This window comes from Tamandua tetradactyla, chromosome 5 (genome assembly GCF_023851605.1).
Source record: "Tamandua tetradactyla isolate mTamTet1 chromosome 5, mTamTet1.pri, whole genome shotgun sequence".
NCBI classification, from domain to species: Eukaryota; Metazoa; Chordata; class Mammalia; order Pilosa; family Myrmecophagidae; genus Tamandua; species Tamandua tetradactyla.
Genome location: NC_135331.1, coordinates 34,140,008 through 34,161,216, shown reverse-complemented (window position 1 = coordinate 34,161,216; position 21,209 = coordinate 34,140,008). Strand labels below are relative to the sequence as shown.

Genomic DNA, 21,209 nt, shown 5'->3' with positions numbered 1-21,209 from the left:
TTTGGCCTCATAGAATGAGTTAGGAAGGCTTCCTTTCCCCTTTCTGAAGGAGTTTTAAAGGGATTGATATTCATTCTTCCTGGAATGTTTGGTCGAATCCACCAGTGAAGCCATTTGGAGTTGGCGTCTCTTTTTTGGAAGGGTTTTGAGTACTGGTTTAATCTCTTTACTTGTATCAGTCCGTTCAGATTTTCTATTTCTTCTTGGGGGGGGGGGGTTGATAGTTTGTCTTTTGCTAAGAATTTGTCTATTTCATCTAGGTTATCTAATTTGTTGGTGTAAAGTGGTTTATAGTGTTCTTTATAATCCTTTTTATGTCTGTAAGGTCGGTGCTATTTTTCAGACATGCCCAAGCACAGAATTATGTTTCTGATAAATATATATGTGGACTACCTTGTCATCAGGCAAACACCATTCAATCCTGTGATTAGAACCTGGTTTTGCTTCTGAAATAAAAGGATTTCTCTTCCAGATCTACCAAATCATCCCCTTTTCAGATGTAGCAATTGAATCTTAAAATGTAAAAGAACACTCAAGTGGACAAATTTAGTATCGTAAAAGCTGGCTTCCAGAAGATTAAGACCAGGGACTGTAGTAAATATACGTATTGAATGGTAAATGTCACAACTTGGCTAGTATGTTGTTCTTTTTTCGAACACGAGGGGGCAGTACAACCAGGACATTAGAACAGAGTCTGCTTTTGCAATTCCTGCTAATGTAAAGAGGTTGTTAAAGAAAGATGATTGCTCTCAGCTTTGATTCCCAGATTAAACCCACAAATCAGCCTTCTACCAGGCTAGTTAGAGATCCAGGCATTCATCAAAGGGAACAGGGCTGGATTGCCCATGAAATCTGAGATTGGTCTCTGTTGTATCTGTCATGGATCACTTATATGCTTGGGGAGGTGGTTTATGGGTAATAAATTGTCCATGAATGACAAGTGAACACCCAGAAGGAGGGAAATAGGAGTAAACTGACATTTTTATTTTCACAAGAGAAAAATAGTATTTCTATCCTGTTTGGATGTCTGTCTGGGACTAGCACTGATGTGTTGTTGACCTTGGGAAAGTCACTTCCCCTCTATGTGGTCCAGTTTTCTTCTGGCGAAATGAAAGGGAGGGACCTATATATAGCAACCACGTATCCACATGCCTTCTCACCACCCTCCTGTACCCAGGCATGTAATTCACACCAGCCACAGCAGCCTTTCCCACCTAGTCCAGATACAGCCTCAGAATACTGTTCAATACTACAGCTGGTGAGGTTTGGCCCATAAGAGGAAACTTTTTGGGTTTCTTTTTTTTTTTTTTGCCATCTCTGGTGTTGACCAACTTAAGCTGTTCCTGGATGGTTTTTTGTCAGTATTTCAGTGCCTCTGTACATTGGATGGTGTGCTGTTTTGAAAGGATGTATTGCCCCTTAGAAAAGCCATGTTTTAATCAAAATCCTATTTCATAAAAATAGAATAATCCCTGTTCAAAACTGTATGTTTGAAACTGTGATTGGATCATCTCCCTGGAGATGTGATTTAGTCGAGTGGTTGTTAAACTGGATTAGGTGATGACATGTCTCCACCCATCTGGGTGGGTCTTGATTAGTTTACCGGAGTCCTATAAAAGAGGAAATATTTTGGAGAAAGAGTTTCAGAGAGAGCAGCACCACAAAGCAGAGAGTCCACGAGCCGGCGACCTTTGGAGATGAAGAAGGAAAATGCCTCCTGGGGAGCTTCATGAAACCAATGCCAGGAGAGAAAGCTAACAGATGCCACCATGTTCGCCATGTGCCCTTCCAGCTGAGAGAGAAACATTGGATGTTGTCGGCCTTCTTGAACCAAGGTGTCTTACCCTGGATGCCTTTGATTGGACATTTCTATAGACTTGTTTTAATTGGGACATTTTCTTGCCTTGGAACTGTAAACTAGCAATTTATTAAATTCCCCTTTTTAAAAGCCATTCCGTTTCTGTATATTGCATTCCAGCAGCTAGCAAACTAGAACAGGTGGAGACAGAAAAGTGTCCTGCTCTAAGTGTTTCTAATGCTCAGCAAAGGTTGAAGAACATGATGCTGAAGTTCATTGGGTTAACAAAAAGGCTTTACTTGTTTGGAGAGTGTGCTGGTTTCTTTGTATCTAAGAGTTCAGTTTTCAGCTTATCTCTTTCCTGTCGCATTTCACTATAAACTGCAACGGGAAACCAGGCTGCACTTCCCACATTTAATGTGGAGATCTCTTCTGCTAAATATCCAAGTTCATGACTTTTAAAATCTGCCTTCCAGCCGGAGCCACTCGTCAATTTTGCCAGATTATCTGCCATTTTAAAACAAAGGTCACCTTCCTTCCAGTCTGTAATGACACACATCTCATTTCAGTCTAGAGGCTGGTCAGAGGTATCTTTAGAGTCCATGTTTCTACCAACAGTCTCTTCAAAGCATTCTAGGCCTTTTCTATCAAGCTCCTTACAACTCCTCCCAAATCTTTCCCTTATCCATTTAAAAAACCGTTTCAACGTTGAAAGGTTTAGGAGGCAAAAGGGTGAGAAAGAAGGAACATAGACATTAAAATTTGAAGGGGGGGGTGTTTATTTCTGTGCTCCTGAGCTGAGCTCACCAAACCCAAGATGGAGGGAGGTGAGTCAGTGCCTGGGTGATGGTGTGGCTGGTTTTTAAGCAAGGGAGGGGGTCAGGTGACGTCCGGAAGGGGTGGTTCTCCGGAAGTCAGGTGTCCAGAAGGGGCAGTTCCAGAAGCCATGTTGGGAGGGGCGACACAGCCTCCACAGCTCCAGTTGCAGTGCCCTTCCCCATTCCCCCGACGTAACATGTTTGGTATTTGCAAACCTCAGTAGCACCCCACTTTCCCGTACCAAAATCTGTTCTAGTTTGCTAGCTGCCGGAATGCAGTATACCAGAAACGGACTGGTTTTTAACAAGGGGAGTTTAATAAATTGCTAGTTTACAGTTCTAAGGCCAATAAAATGTCCCAATTAAAACAAGCCTATAGAAATGTCCAATCAAAGGCATCCAGGAAAAGATACCTTGGTTCAAGAAGGCCAATGAAGTTCAGAGTTTCTCTCTCAAGTGAGAAGGCACGTGGTGAATCCAGTCAGGGCTTCTGTCTCATCTGGAAGGGCACATGGCAAACACGGCGTCATCTGCTAGCTTTCTCTCCTGGCTTCCGGTTTCATGAAGCTCCAAGGGAGGTGTTTCCTTTCTTCATCTCCAGGGCTGCTGGTTGGTTGACTTCAGCTTCTCATGGCTGTGTCGTTCTGCTCTGCTCTCTCTGAATCTCTCATTCTCCAAAATATTTCCTGTTTTATAGGACTCCAATAAACCAATCAAGACCCACCCAAATGGGTGGAGACATGTCATCCCCTAATCTAGTTTGACAACCATTCTTGACTAAATCACATCATCCAGGGAGATGATCTGATTACAGTTTCAAACATACAGTATTGAATAGAGATTATTCTACCTTTTTTGATATTTTGATTAAAACATAGCTTTTCTAGGGGGCATACTTCCTTTCAAACCAGTACAGAGAGGTTGGGGTTATGTTCCAAAGTGATTAATAAGGAGGAGAGCACGTACTCAATTTTGTACTTGACCTTCGGGACTCCATTCAGAATTTTCACATGTGAGTATAGAACATGGCTAAACTTTGGCACAAAGATCAGGTCCTTCAAATTAAATTTGGAATTAACTCAGGCTTCATTACTGAAAGGTATCACCATTGTATGATATGGTCAACATCCATTTAAAAATGGGTGCACTGATGGATGTAGGGTTTCTGTTTGGGGTGATGGGGAAGCTCTGGTAATGGGTGCTGAGGGTAGCACCTCATTGTGAATGTAATTAGTTAATCCCACTGAATTGTATGCTTGGGAGCAGATGTGATGGGAAAGTTTATGCTGCACTTATATTTCTACAATTAAAATAAACAGTAAAGAGATAATGACAATTAAATGGAATACATGAGCATGGACTGGTTTTAACAATGGAGGAGGAGAGACCTAAATGATATTATCAGAACATATTAAAATTGGAATATATCAACTTTATATCAAAATTAAAGTTCTTGAACTTCATAACTGCACTTGAGGAGGTTGCAAAAGTGAGTATCATTGTTCTTAGGAAACGTACATGAAGGTGTTATGTGTTCAAAGAGCTGATATATACAACCTGCTCTCAAATGTTTAGAAAATAAATAAATAGACGTAGATAGATGGATTGATAGATGGATAGAATGAATCAGCTAATGTGGCAAAAATGTTAAAATTGGTGAATCTTGGTGTCAGGGTGGAGCTATGTTTGAGTTCTCCATGTGGGTTTTCTATTATTATTATTATTTTTGGTTTTGTATTATTTTTGCAGTTGTCCTGTAAGTTTGAAATTATTTCACAATAACAAGTTTAAGAAAAAATGGGTGAAGTATACATGTTCCAATTAATAGTATTACTGGACTGGAAGTCAGAAGACTTAGGTTCTAATCCTGGTGTCACCTTTTACAAACCATGTGACTTCGACAACTTCCTAATCTTTTGGAGCCTCAGTACCACTATCTATAAAGTGGGAGTAATTAATTGTACCTGCCCTACCTATCTCAGGCTCTGAGGGTCCAGTGAGATCACATACCTGAAAGTACATTGCAGAGGTAAATACGCCATAAACCTCCAAAACCAGATGATATGGATTGTTTTGTGACATATTTATCAATTTGAACGCAGTCAAGCTACTCAGAATTCCTCAACTTGTATGCATTGCTGGCAGAAATGTAAATCAGGGCAACTTTCTGGAGGGCTATTTGGGCAATATTAGTCAAAAAGCCTTAAAAATGTGCATGCCGCATACCCACTAGATTGGTTAAGATGAAAAAGACGATACCAGATGTTGGTGAGGCTGTACGAATGATTGGAAGTCTCACATTCTGGTGGTGGGAAATGATCTTTGATACAAGCATTTTGTGAAATTTTGGTAATATTAACTGAAACTGGCAATGCACACATCCCATGACCCAGCAGTTCCACTCCTGGATATTCACTGAACAGAAATATGTATGTGTTCACCAAAAGATATGTACAGTAGTGTCCTGAACAGGACTTTTTGTAATAGCAAAAAAAATGAAAATTGCTGAAAAAGTCCATGGAGAGTGGATTGGATAAATACGTTGGGGTATATTTAGCCAAATAGCCAGCAATTTGAATTAAGGAACTAAAATTATTTGCAGCAAGAGGATGATTCTCATAAACATAGTGTTGAATGAAAGTGCCAACTCAAAGACTACACTATATATTAAGCTAAAAAACACCCCCCTATGTGGTGCATGACATCCAGGGGTGAAAGTCTCCCTGGTGGCATGGGAAATGACTCCCAGGGATGAGTCTGGCCCTGGCACCGTGGAATGAACAATGCCATCCTGACCAAAAGTGGGAAAAGAAGTGCAACAAATAAGGTGTCAGTGGCTGAGAGAGTTCAGAGTCGAGAGCCTACTCTGGAGGTCACTCTTATGCCAGCCTCAGTTAGACATTGCTGCCTATCATAACTTGCCAACCCCCAATCAAAACAATTCCTGCGAATCCTAAAGAATACCTAGTGCACTATATAAGAGCCTACAAAGGTTCCATGCCTAGGGTAACTTTTCAGAAATCTATAATCTCCAGATGGGTCCCTGGACCAGATAAATCCTGAAATACAGCGGGGCCAGCCTTTCCAGAATTTCAACTAGTTCCATCCCTCTATCCCATATTATCGACAGCCCTTTCCAACATGAAAAAATTAGAATGAGCATAGCTCAGATACCCCTAAAGAGTGGGAGAAAGATCAATGGTAATGGTGAAGTTATACAGAGAAGGTCGGGTTTAACAAATGAGTATGATTGCTGAATCATTCATTATACTGATATTCTTTTAGTCTCCAATACTTTAGAGCAGCTAGAAATAAAAACCTAAAATTTTGGAATTGTAACCCACATCAAACTCTGAAATCTGTCCTGCAACTAATTGTCGTGCAGTGCTTTGAAATGTATTGCTTTTTTTGTATACATGTTATTTTTCACACACAAAAGTCTATTGTGATGATAAAAGAAAAATTAGTTCTTCTAGCCTCCTATATTTTGGAGCAGCTAGAAGGAAAAGTCTGAGATGATGGTATGGGAGCCCATGACAAACTCCGGGATCTGTCCTATAACTACTTGTTGAAGAGTGCTTGGAAAACTATTGCTTTTTTCCCCCTTGCTCTGTATATATGTTAATTATACAATTTTAAAAAAAGTTTTAAAACGAACTTGGAAATGTGTAGGGTTTTTGTATATCTGTTATTTTCACACTCACACACACTCACATACAAAAAAGCATTTAAAAAAAAGACAGGCAAAATTCACCTGTGGGAATCTAAGTCAGGATACTACTTACTCCTGAGAGGAGATATTAGGAACTTCTGGGGGCGCTGGGAAATGATCTGTTTCTTGATCTGGGTGCCAGTTACATAGGCATGTTCACTTTATAAAACTTCATCAAAGTTGCACGCTTAGGATTTGTGCACTTTTCTACAAGTATGTTTACCTTCAAGACAGAGTTTATAAAAATGTGCACACCCTCGATTCAAAAACTTTACTTTTAGGAGTCAATTTTAAGAGGAAAAAATCAGAGTCATGAAGAAATCCTATAAACACTTATTCATATTGACCCTGTGTGTAACAGTAAACAAAAGGGAAACATCATAAAAAGAAGTACATAAATAATTTCTTTTATTTTTGTATTTCAGGTTTCTGAAACTTTGAATTCAGATTTTGTGTGTGAGCTCTCCTGTCTCCTACCTGCCTACCTGAGTTCTGTCGCAATTGGAAAGCACAGAGGAATATCAAAGTGGAACAGGGCGATTGTTTTCTTTTGTGAAGTTCTCACCGTTAGATCAATCAGAGGTCACCGCCTTAAAGCACCAGTGAGTTTCCTGTGGGCCAAGCACATTCGTTTTGATGTCTGTGTCTACTCTTTGCCTTTTCTCACCTCTAAGTCTTACCAGCTGTTATCTGAAAGCAACTGGTCCCTAGATTTTCTCCAGTCCCTTTTTTCTTCAGGGAGCTTCTCTTCAGGGAGCCGCTGGAAGGGAAATATTCCACATTGTCTCTGTGGCCTTGGCAAATCCTGGAACTTGCTCAGAAACTCTTTTGTGCACTGGGTATCCATTCATTCAACAGAAAACCATTGGGCATCCTCTGTGTGCTCCCGTGGAGCTTACAGCCAGGCGTGGGAGCCGAATAATAATGCATCAATCAACAAAAAGGCGCACAGGTGCACACTGTGATAGGTGTTTTGAAGTCCAAGTACAGAGATCTGAGGGAGCATATGGGGAGCCAAATTTAATTAGAACGGTCAGGGAAAACCTCTTAGGGGGACGTACTGACCCCCTGCCATTGTCTGCCAATCCTTGGACTTAGAGCATCAGAGCCTCGATCTCATGGTGGTCATTAACTTCTGAGCCTCAGTTTCCCTATTTGTAAAATGGGGCGCCAGCAGACATGAGTGGTCTCAACATTTTCCAGCGTGATGACCTTTTTTAATATAGAAAAAAATTCATCTCCACCCCTTTGCCACATGGAGCCATAATGAGCCTGAGCCAAATGGAACCACCGGTAATAGTGATCCTGTCTTTATTCAAAACTTTGATATTTTGATCATCATGGGTTTTTGTATTGATTTTGAGTTGTTTTAAATGTTGCATTAAAATATTATGGAGCACATTGGGCAAAGAACCCCCGCTTTTGTTTGGTAACCATTTGGCAACTCTGGTGGGACCACAATTCCCTAAAGAATGAAGAGTGTGACTGCCTGAACTTCTGGAGCCCCAGCAGGGCACATAAGCCTGGTAATCAAGTCTTTTGTGACTGCTAGAACCTATTAGTCTAGAGGCCCAGCAATCAGGTTTTCACCTGCCCTGCTGGCATCCCAGGCTCTTCAGCATCTTAAAGCTTCAGAGGGAGAGACAGTTTCCAGTTCCAAGTCGTCTGACTAAGTGAGGGGGTCCCCAAGGTAGAACCGGATTGGGAAGGTCACATAGGGGTTCATGTTTTCTGGACCTGGGTTTCGAGGCCATGGGTTCGGCTTCCAGAATGATCCACCTTGCTCTGAATTCTTCACCTTTTCTGTTTTCTGAGTGCCATTCTGTTTGGGGTTTGAGGCCCTAACCTGATTCTGTCTGTTGAGTATGGTCCTGAAAAATAAATAATGCAGCAATTAATTGGTATTTAACGAAATTAAGAAAAAAAAATATTGCCCTTGAGTGCTGAGATTTTTTATTGCTCCCTTGAAGTTTATGTCCAAGGTGAATATCTTGCTCTCTTCACCCCGGTCTGAGCTCTGCCCCACCCCCATGTGATAGAGGCTGTGCTTTTATTAATTAATTAAGGAAAATCTTTAGGACCAGCAGCTACAATGAATTCTGAAACACTTTGGAATGAATCATGCCTTTATTTATTTAGTCCAGCTCTTCTCAAGGAGCTGGGGCAGGGGGCTGGGGAGACTGGGGGTGGATTTGGAAGATCCTTGGACGCTGGAGTAGGAGGGAAGGTGAAGGGGGACCACCTGTCAAGAAGACAGGGTGCCCCATCTGCACTGCTCTTCCCAGTTCTGTGAAAGCACTGGGCAGCCCACAGGGGGACAGAGGAGGGGATGGGGAGTTGGGCTGGTTCCGTTGGTTCCACAGCCTTGCTGAGCACCTACTAGGTGTTGGGTCAGAGATTCAACAGCCCACAGGGCAGAAGGGGTCCCTGTCCTCATGTGGATTCCAGCAGCATGGGGAAGACAGATGATGAAGAAGTCACTAGAATTTTGTGTGATGAATGCCATGAAATGGCAAGGACACATTACTCTGGGTCCACCTGGCAGGAAGGCCTAACCTAGCTGGGGGCCATGGGGGGGTCTCCATGACCTGGTCTTGGAAGCTTACAAAAAAACTGGGGTGAAAGATTCAAGGGGAGAGCGCATAAAGCCATGGATGAGGTGGAAGAAAATAAAAAGCAGCTCCTGGAGTCTGGCAGCTGGCCTGGCACTCACAGCGGGGCCATGATACTCTCCTGTTGGCCATCAACAATCTCACAGAATGAACACCAACATCAGACAAGGCTACTCTGAGACCATGACAAAGAGAGACAAAACAAGGCCACTTCAGGATTTTGTCTAAGCACGGACAAAAACAAGGTCACTGTACATTATTGTTCTTAGGAAATAAATACACATGGAACTATTAAATGTTAAAGGAGCAAGAGGTATACTGCTTACTCTCAGATGTTTAGAAAATAGATAGGTAAACAGGAGATAAATAGATCACTGGATGGATGGATAGATGCATGGATGGAATGGCATGGCAAAGGCAGCAAAATGTTAAAATTGGTGAATATGGGTATTTAGGTGGGAAATATGTTGGAGTTCCCTGTATGGGTTTTGTATTATCATTATTATTATTTTGTTTGTTTTTAGCATTTTTTTTTGTATAACATATATACAAAGCAAAGAAAGCAAAAAACAATAGTTTTCAAAGCACTCTTCAACAAGTAGTTACAGGACAGATCCCAGAGTTTGTCATGGGCTGCTATGCCAACATCTCAGATTTTTCCTTCTAGCTGCTCTAGAACATTGGCGGATAGAAGGAATAAATATTTTTTTATCAATCCAATCGACTTTTTTTTTCTTTTTTGTGAAAAATAACATGTATACAAAAAAAGCAATAAATTTCAAAGCACTGTACAACAATTAGTTGTAGAACAGATTTTGGAGTTTGGTATGGGTTGCAACTCCACAATTTTAGGTTTTTACTTCTAGCTGCTCTAAGATACTGGAGAATAAAAGAAATATCAATTTGATGATTGAGCAATCATATTCATTTGTTAAACCCTACCTTCTCTGTACAACTCCACTGTCACCTTTGATCTTTCTGTCGTTCTTTGGGGGTATTTGGGCTATGGCAGTTCTAACTTTTTCATGTTGGTAGGGGCTGTTAGTAGTATGGGGGTAGGGGGGTTGTATTGCTTTTGCAACTTTCCTGTGAATTTGAAATTATTTAAAAATAAAAAGTTAAAAAGTAAACCAAAAAAAGGTCATTGGGCAACCCATGAAATACCAAACATCCCTCCCTCTCTCAACTAATATGAATGCCTGCTAATTCTTTACCAAATACAGCTCTATCTCTTCTCATCTGCCTTCTCTATAGATGAGATTCATTAAAATACCCGACCATAGATTTGTCCCTGCTTTCTGACAGCACCCAATCTAGAGCAAACCCCTCCTCTCTTCTCTTTTATCCAAAGTCCAAATCCTATAGTAGTTTCTTTCTAAAGCCCCTTTACCAAGACACCCCACATATTCCATGGCGTGTGTTCTCCCTTGATGCAGCAAATAATAAATACAACCAGACCTGATGGTCTTTGGCTGGGGGACATTGACAAAGACATGGCTGACAACACCGATGATAAAAACATTTATTGTGCAGTGCTGACTATATGTCAGGCACTATGCTTAGTTCTTTGCATTTATTATTTCAAAACTCTGAACTAGATATTAGTGTTATGCCCCATTTTACAGGGAATGCCTGAAGCTCAGGCAGGTTAAGTAACTTGCCTCAAATCACACAACTAGCATGATTCAAAACCATACAATGTGAAACCAAAAACTGTGCCCCCAACCTGTGATCTCTATTGCCTTTCCATACAAAAGGAAGATCCAGAGATGGGAGAGTAAGATGGGGTTGAAGAGGGAAAAGTTGCTGCTGAAAAGGTACAGACAAAGGCTGGAGCTGACCCGTGCCTGGACTGCAAGAGATTGCCTCTGTCTCTGCAAGAGACCTGGCCCGCCCAGGATTCAGTGTCAGGGACTGGCAATACAGCAACAACGGTGGAAGTGGTAATGGGACACACTTCAATAAAGGGCTCATCTAGAAGGAATTCTGGATGAGCACAATAGTTGCTTCAGCTTGGAAACGAAGCTGGACACCAGCCTCCTGGGTGCCAAGTCCTCACTAATCTGTCTACTCCCCTCCAGCTCCACTGGCACCATCTTGATAATGCATGGCATCAGCCCTTTTAAAGTTATAAAATGCTTGATATACCAAAAGATACAATGGATAATACAATAAGTACTTCTATTCCCACCATATGGCTTAAGAAATAAATCATCACCCACCTGCGGAATCCCCTATGTGCCCTCCCTAATCACTCCCTGTCACCACCCCCCTCAAGTAGCTGCCATCCTGAGCTTCATGTTTATTATTTCCAAGCATATCTTCACAACTTTATTGCATCTATATGTGCCCCCATCAAGAATTAGCTTTGTATCTATCACATAGATGGAAAATCTGGTGGTCAATGAGAGGGAGGGGTAAGGGGTATGGTATGGGTGAGTTTTTTCTTCTTTCTTTTTATCTCTTTTTCTGGAGTGATGCAGATATTCTAAAAAATGATCATGGTGATGAATATACTACTATGTGATGATATTGTGAGCCATTGATTGTACACCATGCATGGAACATTTGTATGTTAAGAATGTTCATGTTTGAATGTTGTTTTGGTTTAATAATAAAAATATCAAAAGAAAAAATAAAGTTTCAATGGCTAAGAGACTTCAAATAGAATTGAGAGGTTATTCTGCAAGTTATTTTTATGCATTATGTAGATGTCCCTTTTTAGTTTTTAGTGTATTAGAATAGCTAGAAGGAAATACCTGAAACTGTTGAACGGTATTCCAGTAGCCTTGATTCTTGAAGGCATTTGTTTAACTATATATCTTTTACATTGTGACCGTGTGATTATGAAAACCTTGTGGTTGACGCTCCCTTTATCTAGGGTATGGATGGATGAGTAAAAAAAAAAAAAAGGACAAAAAAAACCCAAATAAATAATAGGGGGGAAAGGGGTAAAAAAATTGGGTAGATTGCAATACTAGTGATAAATGAGAGGGAGGGGTAAGAGGTATGGGATATACGGGGTTTTCTTTCTTTTTCTGAAGTGATGCAAATGTTCTAAAAATGACCATGGTGATAAATATGCAACTATGTGATTATATTGTGAGCCATTGATTGCATACTTTGGATGGACTGTATGATGTGTGAAGATACCTCAATTAAAATATATATTAAAAAAAGAAAAGAAGTGGCTTTGTTTTGCCTGTTTGCACATTTTATTTAGATGAAATCATACAGTGTGTGTCCTTCCCTTTTTTATTCTGTATCTGTGAACCAAGCAAAATGATGCATGTAGCTGCAGTTCATTCATTTTCCCTACTGTATGATATTTCATAGTGAATGTGCCTTGGTCTAGCCATTATCTTGTTAATGGTCCTCTCCCCCCAATATTTGGTTATGATAAATAGCACTGCTCTGAACATTTTTACACCTGTCTCCTGATGTGTATGAACAATACTTTATGAAGGTATTTATATATAGGAGTGGTAGCAAAAGGTTGTTGGAGTATGCATCTTCAGTTTTTCTAGGTGCTAGCAAATTACCCTCCAAAGCCATTGTGCTGGCTTACACTGTACCAACACTGTGAGAGTTCCAGTGGCTCCAAATCATCAACCCTGGGTACTCAGACTTTTAAATATTTGCCAATCTGATGGTTGTGAAATGGATTGCACTGTGGCTTTAATTTGTTCTTCCCTGTTTATAAGTGAGGAGAGTGTTTCTTCATGCATTTATTGGCCATTTGTCATGCCCATTTATGTTTCCCCCGCTTTTCTATTGGTTTGCTTATTTTTATTCCAATTATTTGCAGATATTCTTTATATATTCCTGATACTGATCTTTCGTTGCCTACATGTTGCAAAAATTGTTCTTCCCATCTGTGGCTCATGCTTTCCCTTTCTTACAGTATCTTTTGTTTAACAGAAGATTTTACATTTAATTAGTCTTTCTTTTCCTTTATGGCATCACTTACATAAGAAATCCTTCCCTACTCCAAAATCAGAACATTGTTCACCTCTATTTCCTAGAAAAGAAAAATTGAAGTTCTGCTTTTCAAATTGAAGACTTCAAGCTTCTTAGAATTGATTTTCATGCATGTAGTGGTGCAGAGATCCCTCCACATCTTTTTTTTTTTTCTATTTGGATTACAGTGTTGTCCCTTCACCAGATGTTCATAGTAACATTGATTGATGTCACTCTCCTGCTTAAAATCCTTCCATGACTCTCCAGTACCACAAGAAGAAGCCCAATCCCCTTATCTCCATCTACTTGCTGCTGCATGGACCCCCACCCAACTCCACCACCCCACCTCTCGCCACTCTCCCCTTTCCAGCCTCACAAACCACCCTTCATTCATAAAGAGCCAGGCTCTCTTTCACCTCCAGCCTTCACTAATTTTGTGCTGACTTCCTGGTACACCCACACTCTTTTGGTCTAAGTTTATACTAGTTGCAGTGGGTTGAGTGGTAGCTTCCTCAAAACATATATGTATACCTGGAATCTGTGCATGTCTATTTGTTGGGAAAAAGGGTCTTTGCAGATGTAATTAACATAAGGATCTTGATATGAGGCCATCCTGGATTACCTGGGTGTGCCCTGAATTCAATGACAAATGTCCTTGCAAGAGAAAAAAGAGAAGACACATAGAGAAGGAGAAGACAGCCAGGTGAAGATGGAGGTAGAGATTGGAGTGATGTGGCCACAAGCCAAGGAATGCCTGGAGCCATCAGGAAGTGTCAGGGGCAAAGGAGGATCCCTTCCTAGAGCTTTCAGAGAGAGCAGAGCCCTGCCAACACATTTTGGACTTTGTGGCCTCCAGAACTGTGAGAGTATAAATTTCCATTACTTTAAGCCACCAAGTTTGTGGTAACTTGTTACAGCAGCCCTAGGACACTAATAAATGCAAGAAACTAAAGTGGAGACCTTGCAAAGGGGATGGACAGGGAGGCAGACTTGAGGGGTGGGAAAAGACGAGGCAAGTGGATGAAATATGTTTGGGAGCAGGATAACTTACTGGCAGTGGCATCCATGCCCCGGGTGGAGTGATGGGCAGTGGCTGTGGAGGGGGCGGTGGGTCATAAGTGACAGGATCACACTGGAAAGCCCATTCACTTTCCATATCCTCAGTGGAATGAATGAATCCACCCCAGAGGATTTTAGGTACTTCATCTATGCAGAAGAGAGACAGGAAGGACCCTGGGGAAGCTCAAGGAGCTCAGGAAGGTGAGGGAGCAAATGCTTTGGCTGCTGCCATGGAAGGAAACCTTGGCAGCAGAGTCCTGGGCTGGTAGAAGGAAGAAAGGGGGTGTAAGGCATAAGGACAGAGAGCACCAAAGTCTCAGGGAAGGGGCCCAGAGAGGGGCAGGCTAATCTCAAAGAGATGCTAAGTGTGGTAACCAGAGCTGGCTAAAAGCAAGGGAGATAAGGCCAAGGGGACAATGGGGCGGAGGTAGATGCCAGCAGGTTAAAGGGCAACTCCAGGACGGGGGCAGTGGGAGGGCTCCCTGTGTCTTTGGACTTCTTTGATCCCTGGGCCACTTTGAACTGAACAGAGCCTTGGGCACCAACAGGGTCATGTCTGTTTAAACAAAATTAAACATCGGAGATAAATCATTAACTCACTGAAGAAACGAACAGGAGTCGAGGCCATATCTCCAGCACCAGGACTTAAGGGCCGCCTGGATAAGAACTCCTGCTTATCATGAGTAGCTGCCACTCATGGTTCCCTTCGGCTGGTATAAGCATTTGCTGAGCACCTTTTATAAGCAAGTCACCGGACCAGGTGCGGTGGGAACAGATGAAAAGAGACAGGCAGAACATGCCCTCAACTCAGACCCAGAAGAACCAGAGCTCATGACCATTGTGAGCAGCCCCTCAACCCCCTGAGTTCATCCATCATCCTGTGTAATCCCCTGAGGCTGGGGGAGGACTGCTTGCATTTTGCGAATGAAGAAACCCAAGCTCAGAGAGGGAGAGCAACCTGCCCAGACCACACAGCTTGTCAGTGTGGAGGAAAACAAATGCATGAGCTGGCTTTAGCAAAAGGGGGAATGAATTGTTGGGCTTGGGTGGGATATGTGTCAAGGAAGCCAAGGTGAGGCTCCTCAGAGACAGGGGTCAGGAGCGGGAATGTCATTAAGAGGCAAGGCAACCACTGTCCCCTTCTTTTCTTTCTGGAACCACAGTCTCCCAACTCTATTTCTCACTGAGCATTTATTCTTCCCACTATTTTTGGATTAAGTGTAAGAGTTTTGGCATTGGAGTTGAGTCCAATCCTAGCTTCATCATTTTTTTTATTTTTATTTTTATTTCTTTTTATTTTTTATTAATCAAAAAAAATTAACAAACAAAACATTTAGAAATCATTCCATTCTACATATATAATCAGTAATTCTTAATATCATCACATAGTTGCATATTCATCATTTCTTAGTACATTTCTAGCTTCATCATTTATTACCTCTGCATCCTCAGGGAATCCCCTTCCTCTCCATTTCCCCACCTAGAAAATGGGGCTACCATATAGGGATCAAAGGAGAAAATGCACATAAAGCCCTTGACATTGTTCCTGTCATATAGTAAGTGCTCAATAAACAGAGTTGCTGCCAACAAGCTTTCTGTGGGCACATGATAGGAAATAGCCCTCTAGCACCTAGCCAGCACCAACCAGCAACTTACTAGTACCCGGGTCTAAGTTCTTTGGCTAGAGAATCAACCATGGAATGGGAGGGGTAGAATGGAGTTACTTTGTTCAAACGCAGTCTCAGTTGCACATTGAGGGTGCCTGGTTTCAACCACAGGGCCTTGTGATTAGAAAGCTGGCTCTTTCCAGATCTTTCCAGATCCCTCCATTATGAGCCCTTTGGGTGTAGGGGGAGGGCAATCCAGCTAAAAGAATAGCAGAAGGAGGGCTTAGGGGTGGGGAAGTGCCTGGTGTGTTTCAGGTGGCTGCTGACACATAAAATGTGAAGGGTGCAGAAGAGGTGGGGCAGGTGGTTTGGGTCCCAGTCAGGATTTTATTTTGGCACAGATTGTGAAGAGCCATTCATCCATTTAGCAGATATTTATCATGTGCTAATTGTGCTGACCCGAGGCATTTGCCAGGGATTATTTACTTGAGCAAAAGGCTTTAGTCCTTGCCTACAAGGAGTTAACTGGTCTAGTAGGAGGAAAACAGACACCCAAATGGGGAAATGCTGTTCAACTTGACTGAAGCTGCAAGAGGGGTCTGCTCAAGGTGGGAGGGGAGCAGGGGGAGGAGCACCCCCATTATCCAGGTTTGGGGAGCAACCAGAGGAGATCTTAGGGGAGGTGGTGATGGCATCAACTTTTGTTTTTGTACTTTTTGCTGGCGGGGAACCAATCACCAGCCACTTGTGGTTGGAAGGGGCTGGCCCACGTGTCCTGGGCCTAGTCCATCAGTATATTCTACTCCCCTGGCCATGCTGATTGGTTCAGTGAGATGTATGTGAACCAGCTGTGGCCAGTGAGGGTCAACCAATGACCCAGTGGATTGGAGCTGATAGGAAAAAAGCTCTCTGTGCACTGGGAGTGCTGGCTACATGCATGATGTGACCTTGGAAGAGAGGGGCCACCATATAGGAATAGAAAAGTGGCTTCCCAGAGGAAGGCAGAACTGAGAGCTGGATAGAGATGGCTTCTGATAACAACCTTTGAGGTCCTGGATCCAGCTGTGTCTGAGATCAAAATGATCCCAGGGCACTACAGTAATGTGAATCATTAAATTGTCTTTTTTTGCTTAAGACAGTTTGAATTGGGTTCAACCCATGTGAGAATGAATTTCCAGTATGTTCAATGTCTCTCCCCCCATGGTTTTTCCTTTCCTCAAATAATCAATGATAGCCCTTCCAGAAATATATATATATAAACTTATCTACATATATGCACATATATATGCAAATATACTTCTAAAATTTATTTTACCATAAAGGTAATATATAATCATAAGATTCCCTCATCTCACCCCCTGCCTTCCCTCTTCTTGTATTACGTATCATCTTGAATCCCTTGCTTCCTTTTTATAACTATCATTATACCTATGTGTAAATCTAAAATTTTTTGTTTTTCATTTTAGTTGCTTCTAACATTATAAAAGAGTATCATGATGAATATAATCTTTTGGGACCTTTCTTCAGTGTTTCCCACTTAATATTATATTGCTGATATTTATCCATATTGTAAATCACTGAAGTTCACTCATTTTGATGGTCTTATAATATTTCATTGCATAAATATATCACAGTTTATTCATTTCATTCTTCCATTGGTGGGCATTTGAGCTGTTTCAGGTATTTTCTCTGTGACCAGTGCTTCTCTTAACAGATGGTACATGTCTTACATTGTACAAAAGCCTGTAGGTTATTTCCAAGGCTCTATTTTTCACTCTGGGTAGTGAGAGCATGGTTGTTTATTATATTATTAAAACTAATTAACTAACCAAATAAAATCAGGCCACACATGGACCAATGATGAGAGGATGTTATGACTGATCCAATTATATGCACTGAAGCTCCAGAAAGAAAAATAAATTGGGAAAATATTGTACACACTTTGATGTAGTCTGTATTTTGTATGTAACGGTATGTCTTGGAACTCTTGCCATATCAGCACTTATAGATCTGTTGCAGAATATTCTGTTAAATGGACATATCACAATTAGAAATTTTCAAAATTTTATCATGGAAAATTTCAAACATGTATGAAAGAGAGAATGGTATAATGGAGTTTTATGTACCCAGCACCCAGCTTCAGCAATTATCAACAATTGGTCAATCTTGTTTTATCTCTACCCCTACCCATTACCATTCCCCCTCTTTATTATTTATTTATTTATTTTAACTTTTTTTTAATGTATAGTATAACATATATACGAAGCAAAGAAATAAAAAAGCAATAGTTTTCAAAGCACTCTTCAATAAGTAGTTATAGGACAAATCCCAGAGTTTGTCATGGGCTAACATATGATCCTCTCAGATTTTTCCTTCTAACTGCCCCAGAATATAGAGAGCTGCAAGGCTTAAATATGTTTTTATTATCACATTCGAGTTTTTTTTTCATTCTTTCTTTGGTGAAAAATAACATGTATGCAAAAAAGCTATAAATTTCAAAGCACAGCACCACAACAAGCTGTAGAACATATTTCAGAGTTTGACATGGGTTACAATTCCGCAATTTTGGGTTTTGATTTCTAGTTGCTCTAAGATACCAGAGATTAAAAGAGATAACTGTTTAATGATTCAGCATGCATAATTCATTTGTTAAAGTCTATCTTCTCTGTATAACTCCACTATCACCTTTGATCTTTCCATCCCTCTCTTTAGGGGTGTTTGGGTTATGGCCACTCTAAATTTTTCATATTGGAGGGGTCTGTCACTAACATGTCCCCCTCTGTATTATTTTGAAGAAAATGTAGGTTATCATATCACTTGTCCATAGTTTTCGTTCCCTATTGGTGAACACAGGTGGTTTCCAGACCTGAGCTTCCACAGTGCTACAACGAACATCCTTGTAAATAAACTTTTGCAGGCAGGTGTAAAACTATCTGTCAAATAAATTTACACTAGTGGGCATGCTTGATCCAGTGGGCACAATAATTTTTAATTCTGATGGATCATCACTTCTTTGGCATCTTTCTAGCTTCATTGCCATTATTGTTTCATTTCAGGTTGCTGATTATTGATTTTTCTCTTCTTTCCTCTAACTTAGATGGAAACAGGGATGACGCCCAGAACAAGGATAAAAGTAAGAGAAGCAAAAGTAAAGTCACTCACACAGCTGTTCCTGGGGAGAGATTGTCTGCCCTTTAGGACCCTTGAGGCTTCCAAGGGCCTCCAGGCACTTGCTGACCAAGTAGGAGGGAGAAGTTGGCACTGCTGCCAGCCGGTGCCCCCAGAACACAAACAAAACAACCTTGCAGGCTAGCTCTCTTCCACGTCACATCTGTTTCTAATGTTTTATTGTTGCCAGAAAGTACCTGTGTGCAAATGAGAGGGTGTAGGATGCTGGGGGAAAGCTGTATTATTGGAGGTGGGGGTGGAAGGACTTGGGAGTTGGGGGGGAGTTGTATAATTTGTATAGCTTGCTGTGGGCTCTTGGTGTCAGTTTTCTCATCTGTCAAGCAAATAACATAATGCAGCAGCAACAAAAACTACCCTCAAGTGTCTCTTGCAATGAAGTTGCAATAAAATGTGAAGCTTCTCCAACTCATATTTGGTAAATCCAGCTTTATCATTTTCTGTGTGTGAGTTATTTCTTCTAATTCCAACTCACATTTGAAGAATCCAGCATTATCATCTCTGTGTAATGAGTTATTTCTAGTAAGTGTCCTCAAATTATAGTGATAATGGGACCCTAGTTTGAATATTTACTCATTCGTTCATTCATTTATCAATATCTTGAACACTTATTTATCTTGGATTATTTGCTTTGAATTCTTTTCTAGAGATCTGAATATGAAACTAAGTTTTTTTTTTAACCTTTAACATTGTGAAATAAAACATAGATACAAAAAAAAAAAGCAAGAATTTTCAAAGTGCTTTTTAACAAGTAGGTACAGAACAGATTTCAAAGTTTGGTATGGGTTACCAAATTCCACACTTTCAGGTTTTTCCTTCTAGCTGCTCCAAAACACTGGAAGCTAAAGAAATATCATTATAGTGATTTAGCAGTCATACTTGTTTGTTAAATCCTATCTTCTCTGTAACAACTCCTTTAATCCTACTCCCAATCTATAGGGTTTTTGGACCATGCCCACTGTAACTTTTTCATGTTTTATAGGGGTATCAACAGCATAGGACAAGGGGATGGAATTAGTTGGTATTCTTGGAAAGGTTGGCCCCTCTGGGTTTCAAGATTTATTTAGCCTAGGAACTCTCTGCAGGTTATAGGTTTCAGAAAAGTAAACTTAGTACATGAAACTTTTGTAGAGTCTCAGAGCCCTAGATGTTGTTTAGGGTTAACAGGAATGATGTTAGTATGACAAACCATGGCAATTAGTAAAGTCTAGCTGAAGGTTGCATAAAAGTAGCCACCAGAATAGCCTCTCGACTCCATTTGAACTCTCCTAGCCACAGATACCTTATTTTATTACATTTCTTTCCCTCCTTTTTGTCAGGAAAACATTGTTGATTCCCTGGTGCTAGGGCCAGGCTCAACCCTGGGATTCATATCCTCTATTGCCAGGGAAACTTTCACCCCTGAATGTCATGTCCCATGTAGGGGGTAGGTTTTCCTTGCAGAGTTGGGCTTAGAGAGGGAGAGGCCATATCTAAGCAACCAACGCTTAGGCATAATTATAAGTAGTCTTGGCTTCTCCACTAAAGAAATAAGTTTCGTAAGGACAAGAGAGTACCAGGAGTTTCCCAGATGGGAAAATTTAATATTTCCTTATTTTTTCTCCAATCCCTCAAAGGAGTCTACCAATACCTTTTAATTATCAGCCCACCGTAGTCTGGGATGTCTCCAGGTAGTACATTAAGCCATACAGAATTACAAGGCCTCATTCCTGTGAAATTAAATTTGACTCAATTGCTTTTAACAAAATTTGGGTTTCTTAACTCTCAATCTTGGAGTCTCTTTAGATTGTGTTTTGTGTGTGAGTGTGGCTGCTGCAATTGTCATTGAATTGGTCGGCTTTACTGCTGCATGTGTCAAGAGTGTTTCCTTACAGGGATGGACCTAGGAACTCAAAGGATGTAGCCACTGCCTTCCCTCTCTTTGTTGTCTCATCTCAGCTTGTTTCTGTTTGTCTTTTCTACTGCAACAGCTTTTTCTACATGGCTGAGAAAGTTAGCTTCCAATACCTTCAATTTACAGAATCCTTCCAGTTTGAGATCACAAAAAAGACAGGGGTTCCTCCCCCTCGATTTCCAGTAGATTAAATTTCAGGGAAGATTCTGATTGGCCCTGCTTAGGTCACATACCTGCCTCTGAACCAATCATTGTTGCTAGGAGAGTGGCTACTCTGATTAGTTGTTCTGGATCATATGACCATTTCTGTGTGGGAGGCTGAGCCCTACAGAGACCCCATTGGTCAGGAAGGAGTGGGTACCCACCAGAAGAGATAGTAAGTCAAGGATAATCCCTGTTCATTGCTATATCCTTGTAAGGTGACAGTTGCTTTCCGTTTAGCATGAAGCATACATTTCTGCATTCTCAACCAAACCGCCTCTTCTCCTCTGTTTACTCCACTTCCCTGCTAAGCTGCCCAGTCAGATACAGCTGGACAAAAGCAAATGATTGTGCTTTATTTC

The 21,209-nt window shown here is 41.0% G+C and overlaps 1 long non-coding RNA gene across 1 annotated transcript in view; it reads left to right on the top strand.

The window, feature by feature from the left end:
* LOC143684022 (uncharacterized) overlaps positions 1-19,164 on the top strand; it is a 67,280-nt gene extending 48,116 nt beyond the window's left edge. The window contains exons 2-3 of the long non-coding RNA XR_013175793.1: positions 6,754-6,930; positions 18,664-19,164. This is a non-coding gene — a long non-coding RNA (uncharacterized LOC143684022). The remainder of the gene's footprint in view (positions 1-6,753; positions 6,931-18,663) is intronic.
* The last annotated feature ends 2,045 nt before the right edge of the window (positions 19,165-21,209 follow it).